We start from the raw sequence: 15,833 nt of genomic DNA, 5'->3' as shown, positions 1-15,833 counted from the left end.
GTCCAAATGTCCCCAAAGCTCCAACTTCCACCTTGATCAAATTTATAATCCTTCGGTCTTCAGATCTCCACATGAGGGGATCTCTCAGTTTTAAGCTCACCAATTCAGGCCAGGCTTTCCACATCAAATTACTATTCTCCTTTGTTGCCTTCATGTCAGGCCACAGATTGCAACTCTCATTTGACATCTGCAGAATTACAGCTCCTCCTTCCTTTTCTTCAGGGACAGCATATGTCTCCTTCTCCATATTCTCATAACTCTCAAGTTTCTCTATTTGTCCAATTGTATGAGCTTCCTGCTTCAAATCCTTATCAGCTTCCACAAAATTGTTTGCTGCTAAGACCAGAGTTGTGACACTTGTAGCCAAAACATAAATTTCACCTTGTAACTTTCCCAAGAGAACAAATGTTCTATCCAGCTCAGTCTGTATTTTCCCTCCTCCAGCCATTCTTGTAGTGTCCTAAACCCCCTCTAGGGGGATTTTGGTTCCTTAATGTTTTCAGCTCAAATCCAATAATCAAGCTAATTTGTATCAGTCCTTCCTTATTTTCGACAAATTGTAACGAATATAACCAGCAGAAATGACAGAAACAAAGTTCTCTTTTTCCTTCTGACAGCCAATTTGACAGCTGTCAAACTCTTCAGTACTTCATCAACAGGCTCTCTCATGGGACGCTCCCGGGTCCGGGGGGGGGGGTGAAACTTCAGCTCTCAAAGTTAATCTCTTATCCTCCAGTAAAATTTCTTATAGTGTCAAACCATGAAGGTTGAAGTCTTTTAGAAAAAGAAAGAAAGGATTCTCTCGACCTTAGATGGCAGGTTCTTTGCTTTAGATTATCTACAAAGAGGGGGGTGGACTTCCTTTTTAACCCTTCCCCGCTCGTTCCTAATTCAACAAAAAAAATTCTTTAAATTCCAAATTCCATATTACTCACGGGTTTTTACTTTAAAGTCCAATTATTCCAAGGGAAAAGTCAGCGCTCTCCGACAATGGCTTGCGGCTTCACTCCGCAGAAGGAGCAATGTACTCTCAGCACTGTGCCGCACCCCGTCCCTGTTCTGGAGCCTTTAAAAAGGCTCCTTCGCAGTTTGGGGGACGCTAATGGTGCCCGCCGAGTCACCAGGTTCACAGGCATCCACGCCTGTGATTTTTAAGGGTCCCCGCGTCGCCACTGCAGACAAGACCCGATCCTGCGGAGCAGATTCCCTCCGGAGCTCGGAGGGAATCTGCCATTAGTCGATGGCGCTAACCCAGAAGTCCTCCATTCTTAACCGTTTCAAGGTCCCCAGAATCTCACAGGTTTTTATCTTGCAGCTGGAAATTCCCCCAGCTCAACTCTTGTGACAGTTTCAAAGGCTTCCTCTAGAGGGAAACAGTTTCTATTTGTATTAGTCCTTTTAAACTCAATTCCAACAATAAAGTTAGTTTCAATTTTCTGTTACTTTTACTCCTTTTTAAACGCAGACAGAGACAGTGGAAACAATGTATTCCTCTTATTTAACTAACCGTCAGTGAACGTTCTAATCACGGTCAATGAGCCTTCCAGAACACGTCAGTCCTGTTGGCAGCCCGTTTCCAGGATCAGAACGGTGGTATATTAACTCTGTTCGCTCTCTCCTGCAGGTATACTCAGTCCAAAACTTTCCCCCCTCTTCTCCTGCCACCAAGGGGGGTTTAGTATTTTTTACTGATGGAAATTTAGTCCTTTACAATAGGCTTTCCGAGACTTCAGCTTGCATTCTCATTGCTTCAATCTATTTACAAAAGGGGAAGGTGGACTTCCTGTTTTAGACCTCCCCATTTCGGCACCAAATTAAGACGTTTAAAATCCAATTCTCCGCTCTACTCATGGGTAGTTGCTTTAAGATCAAATTGTCCACAGGAAAAAGTCAGCGCTCTCCGGCAACAGCTATGCAGCTTCGCTCCGTGGAAGAAGCAGTCAATTCAAAGCACCGTGCCGCTCACCCCATGTCGCTCCGGATCCCCGAAACCGGGTCTCCCTGCAAGTAGGGGAGGTGCCAAAGGTGCCAGCCGAATCCCACGTTCACAGGCTTCACCCACCTGTGATTTCTAGTGGGTCTCCGCCTTTGCCGTGGCAGCCAGACCCAGATTCCCACGAAGCAAATTCCTCCCAATCAGAGGAATTCTGCCATTACCGGAGGCGCTAACCCGGAAGTCAGCCATTCTAACAATTCTCCATGCAACTGTGTCTCTGTTTACTTCTTCTTCATCTCATTATGAACCAATCATAGTCTCAACAGATTAATGCATATGAATAGAAGGACATACATTATAGCCACAGTCAGAGTTTTTGATGAGCATTTTTACAACATGGTCTTTTACTGAATTTATACGTGAACTACACTTTATTGCTTCCTTTCAAATAAATGTAGGCTTCTAAGCTTGCTACCAGTTTAAAAAACAAAACAAAAAGTCAAATTCAGGTTGAATATTGAAGGTCACCTTCAAATCTTGCTCCAAATCTTCTAGTGTACTTCCCATCACCATCCTTTAAATTAATCTGATTCTGAATACATGAATAAGCATTGGGCAGATATTCCATTTCTCATCCTGTTTCTAGTTTTCAAGCCAAACTATTGAATTCTGTACCTTTTCGAGGAGTAAGAGAGAAATAGAGTTGTTTACATATCGTGAATCAACTTCTCGGTGGGACTTAAGAGCGACAAATGCCAAAATTCACGATGGAAAGAGTGACGTTATCTACGAAGGAGATATATGGAAACCATCTGGACTTGACAACCATATGTCAGGAGTGCTCTGATGGTGTTTCCTGCTTGGCAGGGGGTTGGACTCGATGGCCCTTGTGGTCTCTTCCAACTCTATGATTCTATGATTCTAGTGGAGGAACGGGAAATCCACACAGGAATATAACACTTGCTATCGGCTTAAGGAGACTAACAGAAGAGATCGTAAAGGAAAAAGAGAAATTATACGAACAAGATATGATGTGGCAACACCAAGATAAGACTGGATAGAATTATGAACTTTGTTTGGACTGATTGGGACTGATTTGGACATTAACGCAGTAATAAGAAGATGATTTAAATCCCCCTTTGGATCTTGAAGTATGGGTTCCCCCAACAAAATTTAAAAATTTGGCTTTGTAATTTGGAATTTATATGATGTGATTTAATTTGATGTGATTGGCCAGTTAATAAAAATTATTAAAAAAAAAAAAAGAATTCTGTACCTTTTCTCTCTCCAAAATTTTCATAAGGTAGTGATTCTCTTATGCCATTTTCATTCTCATGGCCAAAAGACATCTGCATGAGAACGGATTTTTGAAAGAATAACCCTATAGTACATTAAAGAGTTTTAATGCTTGTGGTCCCTTCCAACTGTACAATTGTAGGATATGCGGAGGACATGGTAGGGTCAACATGGTAGGGGTTTTGCCAACGACCCAACCCCAAAAGGGGCCCCACTGCAATGAGGATGTAGGCCCCATCTACACTATGGATTTAAAAAAGCATCATACCACTTTAAATAGTCATGGATTCCCCAAAGAATCCTTGCCCCAATTTCCCTCATAGAATGTTACAGAGCTACAACAAAATATTCAGGCTGTAACTGTTTTGAAGCAAGAGCAGAACAAACTAAATTTGATATACCCAAGGATTTTGTCTTATTCTGAAGACATTTTATGCCTGTGTGAAATTATTTGTTGGGATAATCACTGATTGATCTCCCCCTAAAATCCTTACCCTTACAAAATAATGACCTTTGTTAATTTTGTGGAGCATGTCTAATGGTTGTTGCTGTTTCTTGTTGAGGCAGCCTGCAAGTTGCTGATAAATGTTATGAAACTAAACTTTTGAACTTATTTTGAAAGTAAGCATCCAATTAATCATATCAAGCCAGATGCAGTTTGCCTAGAAAAATAATTAGTTTTTAATGTAGAGTTGTTACTGATATTATAACTTTAAAAAAACCCATTAATTCAGGCATGGTGCACTCCATAATAATCAAGGCAAAACCACCTATTTGGATGTCATAATGCAGAAAAATGTTGTTGAAAACATTGCAATAGCCATTCAACAAGTTTTGCCATAGGCTAATTCAGGCCATTAGGCTTTACATATAAATGTGACCCTGTGTTAGACATCCTCTTGCCATTAAAAATCTGATTTAGCAAACTGCTGGTGCTGCAACCTTTGGCAAGTCCTTTAGCAATCAGCTCACAGAGAGTTTGGGATGGTCAGGTTCCCACAAAATTTGAATTGAGATTCAAATCAGAATTCTTAGCCCACAGGTGTTTGAGGCTCAACATGAAAGTTGTTGACGTTTTGTGTTTTTATAAAAGAAGCTTTCTAATTGCTACACTGATTATATGTTTGCTTCCTGGTATTTCTAGGTAAAGTTGGGAATGACTCCTGCATAAAATATTGAAGAGCTAGTAAGTGTAGACCAGGGTAGTCAGTGTGGTGCTTTCTAGATGATGATCCCACCATCCCTGACCATTGTACATACTGACAGGACTAAGTTGGAGGCCAGCAGCATCTGAAGAACGGAGTGTTGGCCAAACCTGGGTTAGAAGAAGGTGGGCCAATGGCCTGATTTGATACAAAGCCTGCCTGGTGTCTTCTCATTGTGCGCTTGGGTAACAAATAGATATGCTTTGTTGCATCTGTTCATGCTTTTCAGGATAGGCCATGTTCAGGGTTGTCTTAAGCATATGTGGCTCTGGGGTGCAAAGATCTGCTCAGCGCCCTCCCTCAGGTTGCCCAGTCCCAGGCGCACAGGAGGGTGGAGCTGGCCAGCCGCCTCAGCGTCATGCTGGCTCGGTCACCCCCAAACTCACGGCAGAAGAGCCCACCACAGCACTCTGACCAACGGGTGGGCTCTTCCCCAGACTCAACTCTCGGACCCCGGATTCTCAGCCTGGCGCCCCTGAGAGCCCAGTGCCTGGGTGCCCCACACCCCTAGTGCCTATGAGTAACATGGCCTTGGCCACGTTTTTCACCCTTCTTAATTAAATCTGCAATATTACACTTGGAAAAAATTGGTTTTTTTCACAAGTTAAGTGATCTGCCCTCAAAGCAGAAGAACCACCCATGATTTCTGTAGTTCATTACTTGAACTGCAGCCAGTCATCAACTAAGTGTTCAAATGCTGTCATGGCATCAAAAAACCTAATCAATGTTTCTTGGAAAAGAGATCATCTGACATACACTTGGGTACTGAAATAGACAGACCAATAAAACCAAATTTATTGATTATGTAAGCAATATAAAGTTGAATAACATTTTTTAAAAAAGTCATTAGAAAACAATGAGAACCACATTACTGGGTCTGGTCAAAGTTTGATTTAGTACAACTTTATGGCCTGGCAATGTTATTTACCTGGACAGGAGTAGGTGCATCTTCTTCCACCAAACAGGTGATAACCATTCAGGCACATGTTTCTCAAGCATTTTTATAAGTTTACAAAAGGGGGTCTATTATGCATTGAATATTTTACAAAGTTAAGGACTCAATCTCATTTACTTCAACAAGAAAGTTTTGCAAATAGTTATTAGCATCACTTTCCCTAAGTGCTTACTTATGTATACATTTTAATGTGATCTTACCTGGTTTCCAAATCTGTTTTTGTTTGTTTTTGGTGTTGTGATACAAGATTAAAACTGAATTTTTGAGAAAACAAAGTTTCTGTTAACTTGACATATACATGGCCCACCATGTAAGTAAGTGCATTCTCTGCATTGAGAGGTGAAGGGGAAAGTCACTGCCTTTCCATCTCCCTGGCCTGGCCCACAAATACCCTTCACCAGGGAGTTGTGGGCAGGGGAATAGTTGGTGTCTCCCCACCTAGAAAAGTGGCTGTCCCACCTAAAAAGGAAGGCTGGCTACAGGGCTGAGTTAGCATATGCAAACTAGCTATAATCCTTCTCTTGGAGGATAGAAACACTACTTCTTTTCATGTCAAAGTTCTTCTGTGTAAAAGTCAATATAGACAGACATTGTAGTTGTATTTTAATATTTCTTTCTAATGTTTCTTTATTGTGGATCATCTCCCCCTCTGCAAAGAATGTTGCATTTGTTTTTGGAAAACTTTTGTTCAAAACATTTGATCATCTTTTATTATACAGCATGGACTGTAAACTGTGTGTTAAAGGAAAGTTATTTTGCAAAAGATGAAAACATTGTACGACTTAGCCTTTCTATTTCCACATTTCTTATGTTATGTGCCTGATTTTTTCATCCGTCCATCCATCCAAAAACAAAAAGTATTTCTATTATCTTTTTAAAACGCTGGCTTTATGTGTGCAAGAAGCAATATATGACAGAAAATGGCACAGATTGTTCAAAATTAATAACTATTTGAGGGTGATAGTCTAAAAATGCATGCTAGCTAAGCTGTTTTCTGTAAATGTCATGGCAGATATTTTCAAAGATCACAGGGTTCAATTGCCCTGTTGCAGCAAACAAACCCTTCATTCAGAATAAAGCTTGTAATTGAGAGCAATAAGAGATTTGAATTGAATCTCTTCCTGCTGGTATGTTGGTAATAGCAATAGATACAGCTCCTGACTGGGGATTAAATGAAAGAAGGGAAGCTAAGACTTCAATTTTGGTATCCCAGGATAAAGGCAACATTTGGAAATGTAAATGTCTTTTGAGTGATAAATGAGAAAGGGTGAAATTGCAGACAAGAGGTATGAAGCGCTAGCCCCAATCCATTATGCACTCAGCTGAAGAGCTTCATGTTCTTAAGGAGCAGAAAGAATAGCAGTTTCCCCCTTTCAAGCCTGACAGGCTTTTTTGGGATGACTGCTGCTGCTGCTGCTACTACCCAGCAGTGACCACCTTGCTGAGAGCCTGAGGGCCCTGCTGCTGCCTCTCTCCACCTGGCCCAGGGTGGGGCCTGACAGGTTTCATAAGAGGACTGCTGAGAGGACTTCTTCTTTTAAATTCCTTTTAAATTGCTTTTTATATTCTTTTAATTTGTTGGCTTTTTTAGTGTTTTAACTGTTTTTAACTGAGTTGCAAGGGCATTTTGTGGGATGTGCCCGGGAGGAAAGGAGCAGGGGAGAGCAGGGGAAGGCCCAATTACAGTGGTTCTGGGTAGGGGGAGGTATGGTGTGGGAGGAGGGGCAGGCAGGGTAAGGGGCACACAGCACAGGCAGTTAGTGACTGTGCTGTGTGCCAAGCCCTCCTCCAACCTGGGGAATTGTGGTTATCATATCAACCAGCCCTCAGGTATGCGTCCGCTGCTGCTGAATGGCAGGTCAGCCCAGAACAAAATCTCCCTTATCCATGATCGGATTATGGATAAGGAGGTTGATCTGACATGTATCACTAAAACCTGGGTGGGTGAACAGGGTGGAGTTAGTCTCACCCAGCTGTGCCCACTCAGTGCAGCATCAGACCAGACTCGGGGGTCAGAGAGGGGGATTTGCTGTGGTTTATAGAGATTCCCTAGGGATGCAGGTGGTGCTGTGGGTTAGACCACAAAGCCTAGGACTTGCCAATCAGAAGGTTGTAGTTCGAATCCCCGCGACAGGATGAGCTCCCATTGCTCGGTCCCTGCTCCTGCCAACCTAGCAGTTCAAAAGCACATCAAAGTGCATGTAGATAAATAGGTACCGCTCCGGCGGGAAGGTAAACGGTGTTTCCGTGTGGTGCTCTGGTTCGCCAAAAGCAGCTTAGTCATGCTGGCCACATGACCCGGAAGCTGTACGCTGGCTCCCTCAGTCAATAAAGTGAGATGAGTGCCGCAACCCCAGAGTCAGTCATGACTAGACCTAATGGTCAGGGGTCCCTTTACCTTTACCTATAGAGATTCTCTATCTCCAGACTCTCTGTCCAGACCTGGGGGGGGGGGGGATCTAGAGTGTGTGTTCCTGGCATTGGACAATTGGGACAGATTAGTGATTGTGCTGGTTTACCACCTGCCTTGCTGCCCAGCTGTCTCCCTCCCTGAGCTGACAGAGCTGGTCTCAGAGGTGGTGTTGAGGACTCCCAGACTGCTGGTACTGGGAGACTTCAATATCCATGCCGAGACAGCTGGCTCTGTGGTGGCTCAGGACTTCATGTCTGCTATTACAACCATCCTAACAGCTGTCCTAACATCTCACTGGCCCAATGCACATGGCAGTCCACACTTTGGACCTTGTTTTCTTGACTAGGCAGGAAGAGGGTGATTTGAAAGTGGGGGGGACATTGATATCAGTCCCTTGTCATGAGCAGATCACTGCCTTGAGAGGCTGTCACCACCATTTCCCCTCTGCAGAGGTGGGGAACATATTAGGAAGGTCTGCCTTCGGAGTCTGATGGATCCAGTGGGATTCCAAATGGATGGGGGTGGAGGTTTCTGGCTGATATGACTGGCATCCCTGTCTCTGGAACACCTGAATGGCTCAAGCTATTGACACGATGGCCCCTGAGCATCCTCCCCCACTTCGTGGAGCCTGTTTGACTCCCTGGAATACTCCAGAGCTTAGGGTGAGGAAACAAGCTGGGAGACGGCTTGAATGCGAGTGGAGGAAGGAGTCGAATGGCTGCAACCAAACACTGGTAAGGGCTCATTATCAAGCCTACCTAGTGACAGTGAAGGCAGCAAAGAAGGCATTCTTTGCTGCCTCCATTGCATCCTCATTATGTCACTAGGCAGAGCTTTTCTGGGTTATACAGGGCCTTTTACAGGCTGGCCCAAAGGAGGTGGTAGGAACCAATGGTAGCTCACTGTGACTTGTTTGCAAAGCATTTGAGGATAAAATCACTTGCATCAACCAAGAGATAGACTGTGCTGTTATAGCAGATGAATCTCATGGGATGTCCAGAGCAGTCTAGCCCTGTTGTGTTGGTAAATTTGAGCTGGTAAGGCTTGAGGGTGTGGGCAAGGTGCCTAAATTGGTCAGGCAGGGGGTAAACCAGCACAATCACTAATCTGTCCCAATTGCCCAATGCCAGGAACACACATTCTAGATCCCAACCCTCCCCACCCCGGGTCTGGGCAGAGAGCCTGGAGATTCACTGTTTGTGAATCTCATCAGCATCAGAACACGTGAACATCCAATGAAGTTGGACAGAAAAAGAAAGTACATATTCACACAGCACATAAACTACAAAACTCACTTCCACGAATAGCAGTGATGGCCGCACACCTGGATGACAATAAGAGAGGATTATATAAATTATGGCTAGGAGAAGCCAGGAGCTAGGTGGAGTCATAGATTTTTTTTAAAAAAAGTGTAGACATGCACATGCTGGCCTGCTTTTGTTTTGACTTGAAATGTTCATTTTGGGCTTCTCAGAAGTATGTATAGGAAAGAAGGGGGGGAGCCCTAGCCTGCAATTGCGCCCACCTGAGAGGTGCTGGAACTGTGATGCAGTGCACTCCAGCTGAAAATAAAGCACTGCCTTTGCCTCTTTTTGCGTCTGATCACTCTAACAGAGTGCATTTATGTGTTGGGGTAGGGAGGAACCAGCTCTATTTGGAACACTATTGGAAAAGAGGATGTCAGAACACTAGTAAGCACAATGGGATTGCTTCAGAGGAAGCATGTTTAGGATCAAACTGTTCTCTCCCCCCCCCCCCACAAACACATACACTTGATCATTTCCTGCAGATGTTACAATGTTGTTAATTAAATTTTGGGGCTCCACTGTTTTGTAATGGGATTCCTTTACATAACATGGCTTCCATTAAGAACAATGGGAGAGAACTCTCAAAATACAGCCTGGCTCCAACTTTCTACTTGTATTTGTCTATATGGGCTGCAGTTTAATAATGTTCCAAACTTTGATGTGGGGAAGCTTCTGAAAATATATTCAAGTATACTTCTTGAAACGATAATTTATCCATTGCTAAGAAATATTTTAAACCCTGAGGCAATTTTATTAAGGAATAGGCTTCTTAAGCAACGTGCCAAACATTGATGGCTTCAAGTTTGCATTATTTCTTTATTACTATTATTTTTATAAAGAATTGGACTAATATTCACAATATGAAAGCTTTTATTATTTCAAGGCTTCACAGATCTAACATGTTAAATGAGGCCCTATGCAGGGGGGGAATGCAAAGAATTCCTCTCTTTAAAGTAGGAACAGGGGAATCTTTTTCAGCCCAAAGAAAATATTCCCTTGTGGGAGCAACTCGCCAGAGGCAAGAGTGGACAGAACAATAAATGTGAATTTTTACCTTTGCTCAGTAGGCTGGTTCCTACAGATTCACACAATGCTGCATCCAAGCAAGCAGGAAACTTTCCAACAAGACAAAGCCACTCAAAAGAGTGGGACTGGTGAGGTGACCCGAGGGGAAGGGTGTAGCTGGGGAGGGGTGCAGCCTGGGGAGAGTCCAGTGGGGTAGATAGAGGCTGAGGTGGGGCATCATTTGGTTCCTCATTTGGCCAGAGTTTTCCCATCCCTTCTTTAAAATTATGAATGGAAAACAGAGCTGATTGTTTTCTCTTGTGACTTATGTTCACACAAGTGGTTTGTCGGACCTTACATGCTGTCAGCCTTCCGAAGGGCTGTGATGTCCTTCCTGCTTCAAGCAGGATTTGACTGGGCTAGCTAGTGGAAGTGGTTAATTTCTGCTGCTGCTGATTCACTGTTTTTAAAAGTAGTTTTAATGATACATATTTTTTCATTGCAGATTGTATTTTACTTGTTAGTGGTTGGTGGGGGCAATGAATAAGTGGGATAATATTCATACTTTCTAAAACAAGAGTTCATTGACATTATGTGTCCCTGAGGCTGAATGTTACTCAGTGTCAACTGTCTTAACTGCTTTCATAAGCACAGCAACGGTGCTTTAAGAACCAAGTCGTTTTACAACAGCTCAAGAATTGGAACATTTCTGTCGTCTTACGAATCTATTTCTGTGAAAGCTTTCCAATATATATTTCTTTTATTAATTGGATTACAGGAAATTGAGAAGTCATCCTCAATCACCGTGTTTAGAAACATTTGCAACAGGAATTTTTCTGCTTCCTTCCTGCTTATGGTTGTCACTTTACTGTTCTTCTTCTTGTTCCTTGAAACTTTGCAAGTCAGGCTTTGCTTTCTGGTGAGTGACGCTAATGACATTGTTGGAAATGTTGGGAATGCACGATCATTGTCCCAAGCCAACCCACACTTTACTATAGCAGATGGAACCCATGTTAGGTTACTATGCTGCTTGCCATTTCCTTCAAATATATTTATTAGCCCACTGAGTCGTATGGATTGTATTAACAGCTTTGAAGATTAAATTGCCTCTCTTCTTTTTTCTTTATTCCCCCCGCCGAGAGCTAACACGCATCAGAGGCATAAAAACAAATCCTGAATTAAACTACATGTTAATGACAGTTCATCCAGAATTGGGTAGCCATGTGCCGTACTTTACAGAAGATCTTCTTCTTTGGTGATCACTTTTAGCCGAGTAAGATTGTCTTCCATAAACATGGTTTTAACAATGAGTCCGTAAGTGACTTTGGAGGCCAATTCTGGATCCACACGTCCTTCCACAGTGGGACATTGGTTTCCAGGGGAGAGTTGATCACGGTGTGGATTTGCCAAGTGCTCCTTCCTCTTAGCACCTTTCTCCCTTGCATCCTGAGTTCTAGTGACTTCAAAGCCCATGACACCTTTGGTAAAGGCTGTTCTCCAACTGGAGCGCTCGCAGGCCAGTGTTTCCCAGTTGTTAGTGTTTATACTACATTTTTTTAGATTTGCCTTGAGACAGTCTTTAAACCACTTTTGTTGACCACCAGCATTACGCTTTCCATTTTACCGTTCAGAATAAAGTAGTTGCTTTGGAAGATGATAATCAGGCATCCGCACAACATGACCAGTCCAACAAAGTTGATGTTGAAGAATCATTGCTTCAACAATGGTGATCTTTGCTTCTTCCAGTACACTGATATTAGTTCGCCTGTCTTCCCAAGTGATGTGTAATTTTTTCCGGAGACACTGTTGATGGAATCTTTTGAGGAGTTGGAGATGGCATTTATAAGTGGTCCATGTTTCACAGGCATACAGTAATGTTGGTAGTACAATAGCTTTGTAAACAAGCATTTTTGTTTCCCTACGAATGTCCCAGTCCTCAAACACACTGCACTTTAATCAGGAGAAAGCCGCACTCACAGAGCTCAGGCGATGCTAGATTTTGGCATCAGTGTTGGTCCTTGTGGAAAGATAACTGCCTAGGTATGAGAAGTGATTGTCATTTTCCAACGTTACACCATTGAGTTGGATTTGTGGTGCTGCAGAAGGGTTATTTTGTACATGTTGGTGCAGCACTTTGGTTTTTTGGATGTTGCGTGATATGCCAAGCATGTCGTAAACTTCTGCAAAGATATTTAGGATGGTTTGGAGGTCATCCTCTGAGTGTGCACACACTACGTTGTCATCAGCATACTGAATCTCTATGACAGAAGTTACAATAACCTTACTCTTTGCTTTCAGCCTGCTCAGATTGAAGACTTTTCCATCTGTTTGATATATGATTTCTACTCCGGTGGGGAGTTTCCCTTCGACAAAGAGTAGGATCATGGCAATGAAAATAATAGAGTTGGGGCAACAACACAATCCTGTTTAAGCTGTTGCCATTCACTCTGCTGCGGGGCTGTCCTAGAAGATGGTTCAGAAGCTACAGCTAAAGCAGAATGCAGCACTGAGGCTGCTGGTAGGTTTCTCTCCTGGACACACAATACGCTAGGCTAGAGAGTTCTGTACTAGTCAATTTGCTACCAAAAAACTATTTATATGTCCTAAACAACCTGGGCTCCACTGCTGCTGAACTGAAATCCATATAGGCATCCTGAAATCCATATAAGGATGCAATATGAGAGAGCCTTGCCCTTTAACAGACCCCAAAATATTTTGCTTTCCTTTAAAAAAAAATATTCGGAATAATATCACATTTGCTGCCTTGCACACCCTTTTAGTAAAAGTCGAATTTGTTTTGTTTTGTTTTTAACTTTGAGGCCTTGTTATTCTCTCCCCACACTTATGCAAGTCACTTACTGGCCTCGATCAGTAAGTAAATCCCAGAACGCACAAGACAATTTGGTGGAAGCTTCCAGGATTAAAGATATCTGTGCTGGCTATGTACACACTCCCATTTGCTGTGCATCCAGCACACTGCCACCACATAAAGATGTTAGCCACAACACACATCTGTCCTGTAGTTTCTTGAGAAAATCTATTGCAGTTGGCTCTAATCCTCTTTCAAAAAAATGCTTTAGTCATTCCTTTTCCATTCTAATAGTACAAACAAATGTTGAATTTTTTTTTTAATAGGGCAATTAAAGTACTGGGAACAAGGAATATGTTGTTCCACAATGACAGGTTAAGTCAGTGGGTCATGGCCCTTCTATTGTAATTTTATGTTAATTTGGGAATCCTCACTTGCCAATGTGAATTATCTTTCAGATTCCAGGTTGAGAATAAGCATTACTGTTGCAACTAAGTGCCAAGTGAAGTGTGCCCCTAAATATCAGTAAAAAAAAATTTAAAATTATGAAATAGATCTGTGTTGCGAAAGGCTTAGTTACGAAACCAATTATGTCTGTGTTAGCAGTTCCTGAGCCTCGGTGTCCCTCTTGTGGCACAAAGTGGTTTCTGCCACTGCTTGTTTGTGTACCAAAATCTAAATGCTCTTAAAATACAGGATTTTTGTTCCTCTCTGTTAAGAGACAGTAATTCAACCTGGAGCTGTTTAGTCATTGGAGAGGATAATTTGTGGCTTTGCTAGATTCTTCCTTTTAGGTGTTCTGAAAGTATGAGAAGTCTATATACTTTATCCAAGAACCTGTTTCAGTACAGTTATTGTCTTCTATCATACCATCCAAACCAGGGAATGCTATGAAGCAATTGTAGATCAAGACTCCAAGGGTCATCTAGTCCAACCCCTGCAATGCAGGAATCTCAGCTAAAGCACCCATGACAGACGACCATCCAAAATCTGCTTAACCCCCACCCCAACTCCTCATATTTTTCATTTCCCAAATAAATTAACATAGCTACCCCCACCAAGTTTCTCTTGATGCACTAAACATGCTGCAGATTGTTTCCATGAACTTGCCTTGCCTTTTGCTGCTTCTTTACCCCTAAGCAGCCTTTATATGTTTTGAGCATCCATATCAGTCCTGTCTGGGTATCTGAATACATTATGGGGAAGAATAGAGCAAGGAGCCCAGCCTGCCATCTAAGAATGTCCAGTCTTTTCTTTCAAACGATCCTGCATTTTTACAACTGTTGAATGACTGGGAACCATTCAAAAACAGGGTTCTTGATTGCTTGGGAAATGCATACACCTCAATATGAATTTCCAATCACCAAAGGAGGTATGCATGCTATATTTTGTTAATTCTACTGGCTAGCTTCCATGGGTTCTTTCATTTCCCACCACCTTAAATGTGCTTAACAGATAGGAATATGGAAAGTAGAGCACTTTTCAGATATTGTGTAGAACTGACTTCCCCAGCATGAGGTCCTCCAAATGATTTGGACTACAACTCCCATAACTCTTGCCTGCTGAGGTGAATGGGAGTTGTAGTTGAAAACATCTGGGGGACTTCATGCTGAGGAAGGATAGCTTGGAACATGTAGAAGGGAAGCAGCATTGCCCAGTCCATCTCTGCTCCCAGCTTCTTCACATTCAAATGTAGGTGTTCATTGATTCTATACAACAACAACTGTATGTGTTTAAGATATTTCCACATGCTCATTTCTAGTTCCCAATTATGCAGAAACAAACTTATGACTGTAAATTAACAGTGCATGGGATGCATGTTCATGTTATGTTGAAAACATTGATGTTGGGAGTGAGGATAGCAAGTTTAATTCCCCTCTGTCCTCCACAGCACAGGATACACTATTTTGGACCACCATTCTGAATTTAGAGAAAGTGCTGTGGGTGCTACTAACAAAATGGCATGGCATAACACAACATGGCTGCTGTAGGGATGTAGCATAACACAAAATTAGAGTATAGCCATTGCTGTCTCCACCCCTTTGTAAACCTCAGATTTACAAAAGGAGGCCTGCTATGTCCTTCTGATCTTGACTGTGAAGATCACACAATACTAATTTATCTTTCACACATATCCACAAGCCAGTTAAGTCGCTCTCATTTTCCTCCCTCTCATCATTCCTGGAACATGAAGATGGTGGTGTCCCAATGTGCTGATGAAAATTAGCTGCCAGGTGAGGCCATTTAGATGAACTTTAATGATGTTTTTTAACATGCACTGGAATCCAAGGCATAAGAAGAGGTTAAAATATGATTTTTAAGTTCTCTGTGACAAGCACAAGATCAATTATCTCATCACTAGTAATGCAGCCACATGCTTTGGAAAAAGGTCCAATTTGTGCAAAAATACTAATAAAAGGCTTCCCATCTGCCTAGCAACCAAGGTCATTGTGAACATTTAATCCTGTTTGTACTGGCTTTGAACTGGACACACATGCAGTTTATAGCTCCCCCTCTTGCACTTTAAAAATATTTCAAATGGCACTGGCTGCAGCTACCCAAAATTTTGATCTCACTTCATGATTGCAACAGTTATCTGCACAAGACAATCAAAACTGTTGTGTGTGCAATATGTGTGTGTGTGTGTGTGTGTGTGTGTGTGTAATGAGAGAGAATCTTGCAGGTGCAAGTGTTAGTCCACCTGCCTGAGGGGCTCAACCACTCTGTAAATTAAGAGAAAATGTGTTTTTCCTAATCAAATCCTTTAAAGAGAATAGAACTTGCCAATCAACTGCCATTCCACCCCATAAACGAAGCAACACATTTAGGGTTAGATTACCTCTGTCAGTTTCAGTAGTTAGCAGGATGATATTGACTGCAAAAAGAGGGCAGTTTCATTTGAGAAAC

The sequence above is a fragment of the Podarcis cretensis genome, assembly GCF_951804945.1.
Source record: "Podarcis cretensis genome assembly, chromosome: 7".
Lineage (NCBI taxonomy): Eukaryota > Metazoa > Chordata > Lepidosauria > Squamata > Lacertidae > Podarcis > Podarcis cretensis.
The sequence above is the reverse complement of the archived record's forward strand: the minus strand, read 5'-3'. Positions refer to the sequence as shown.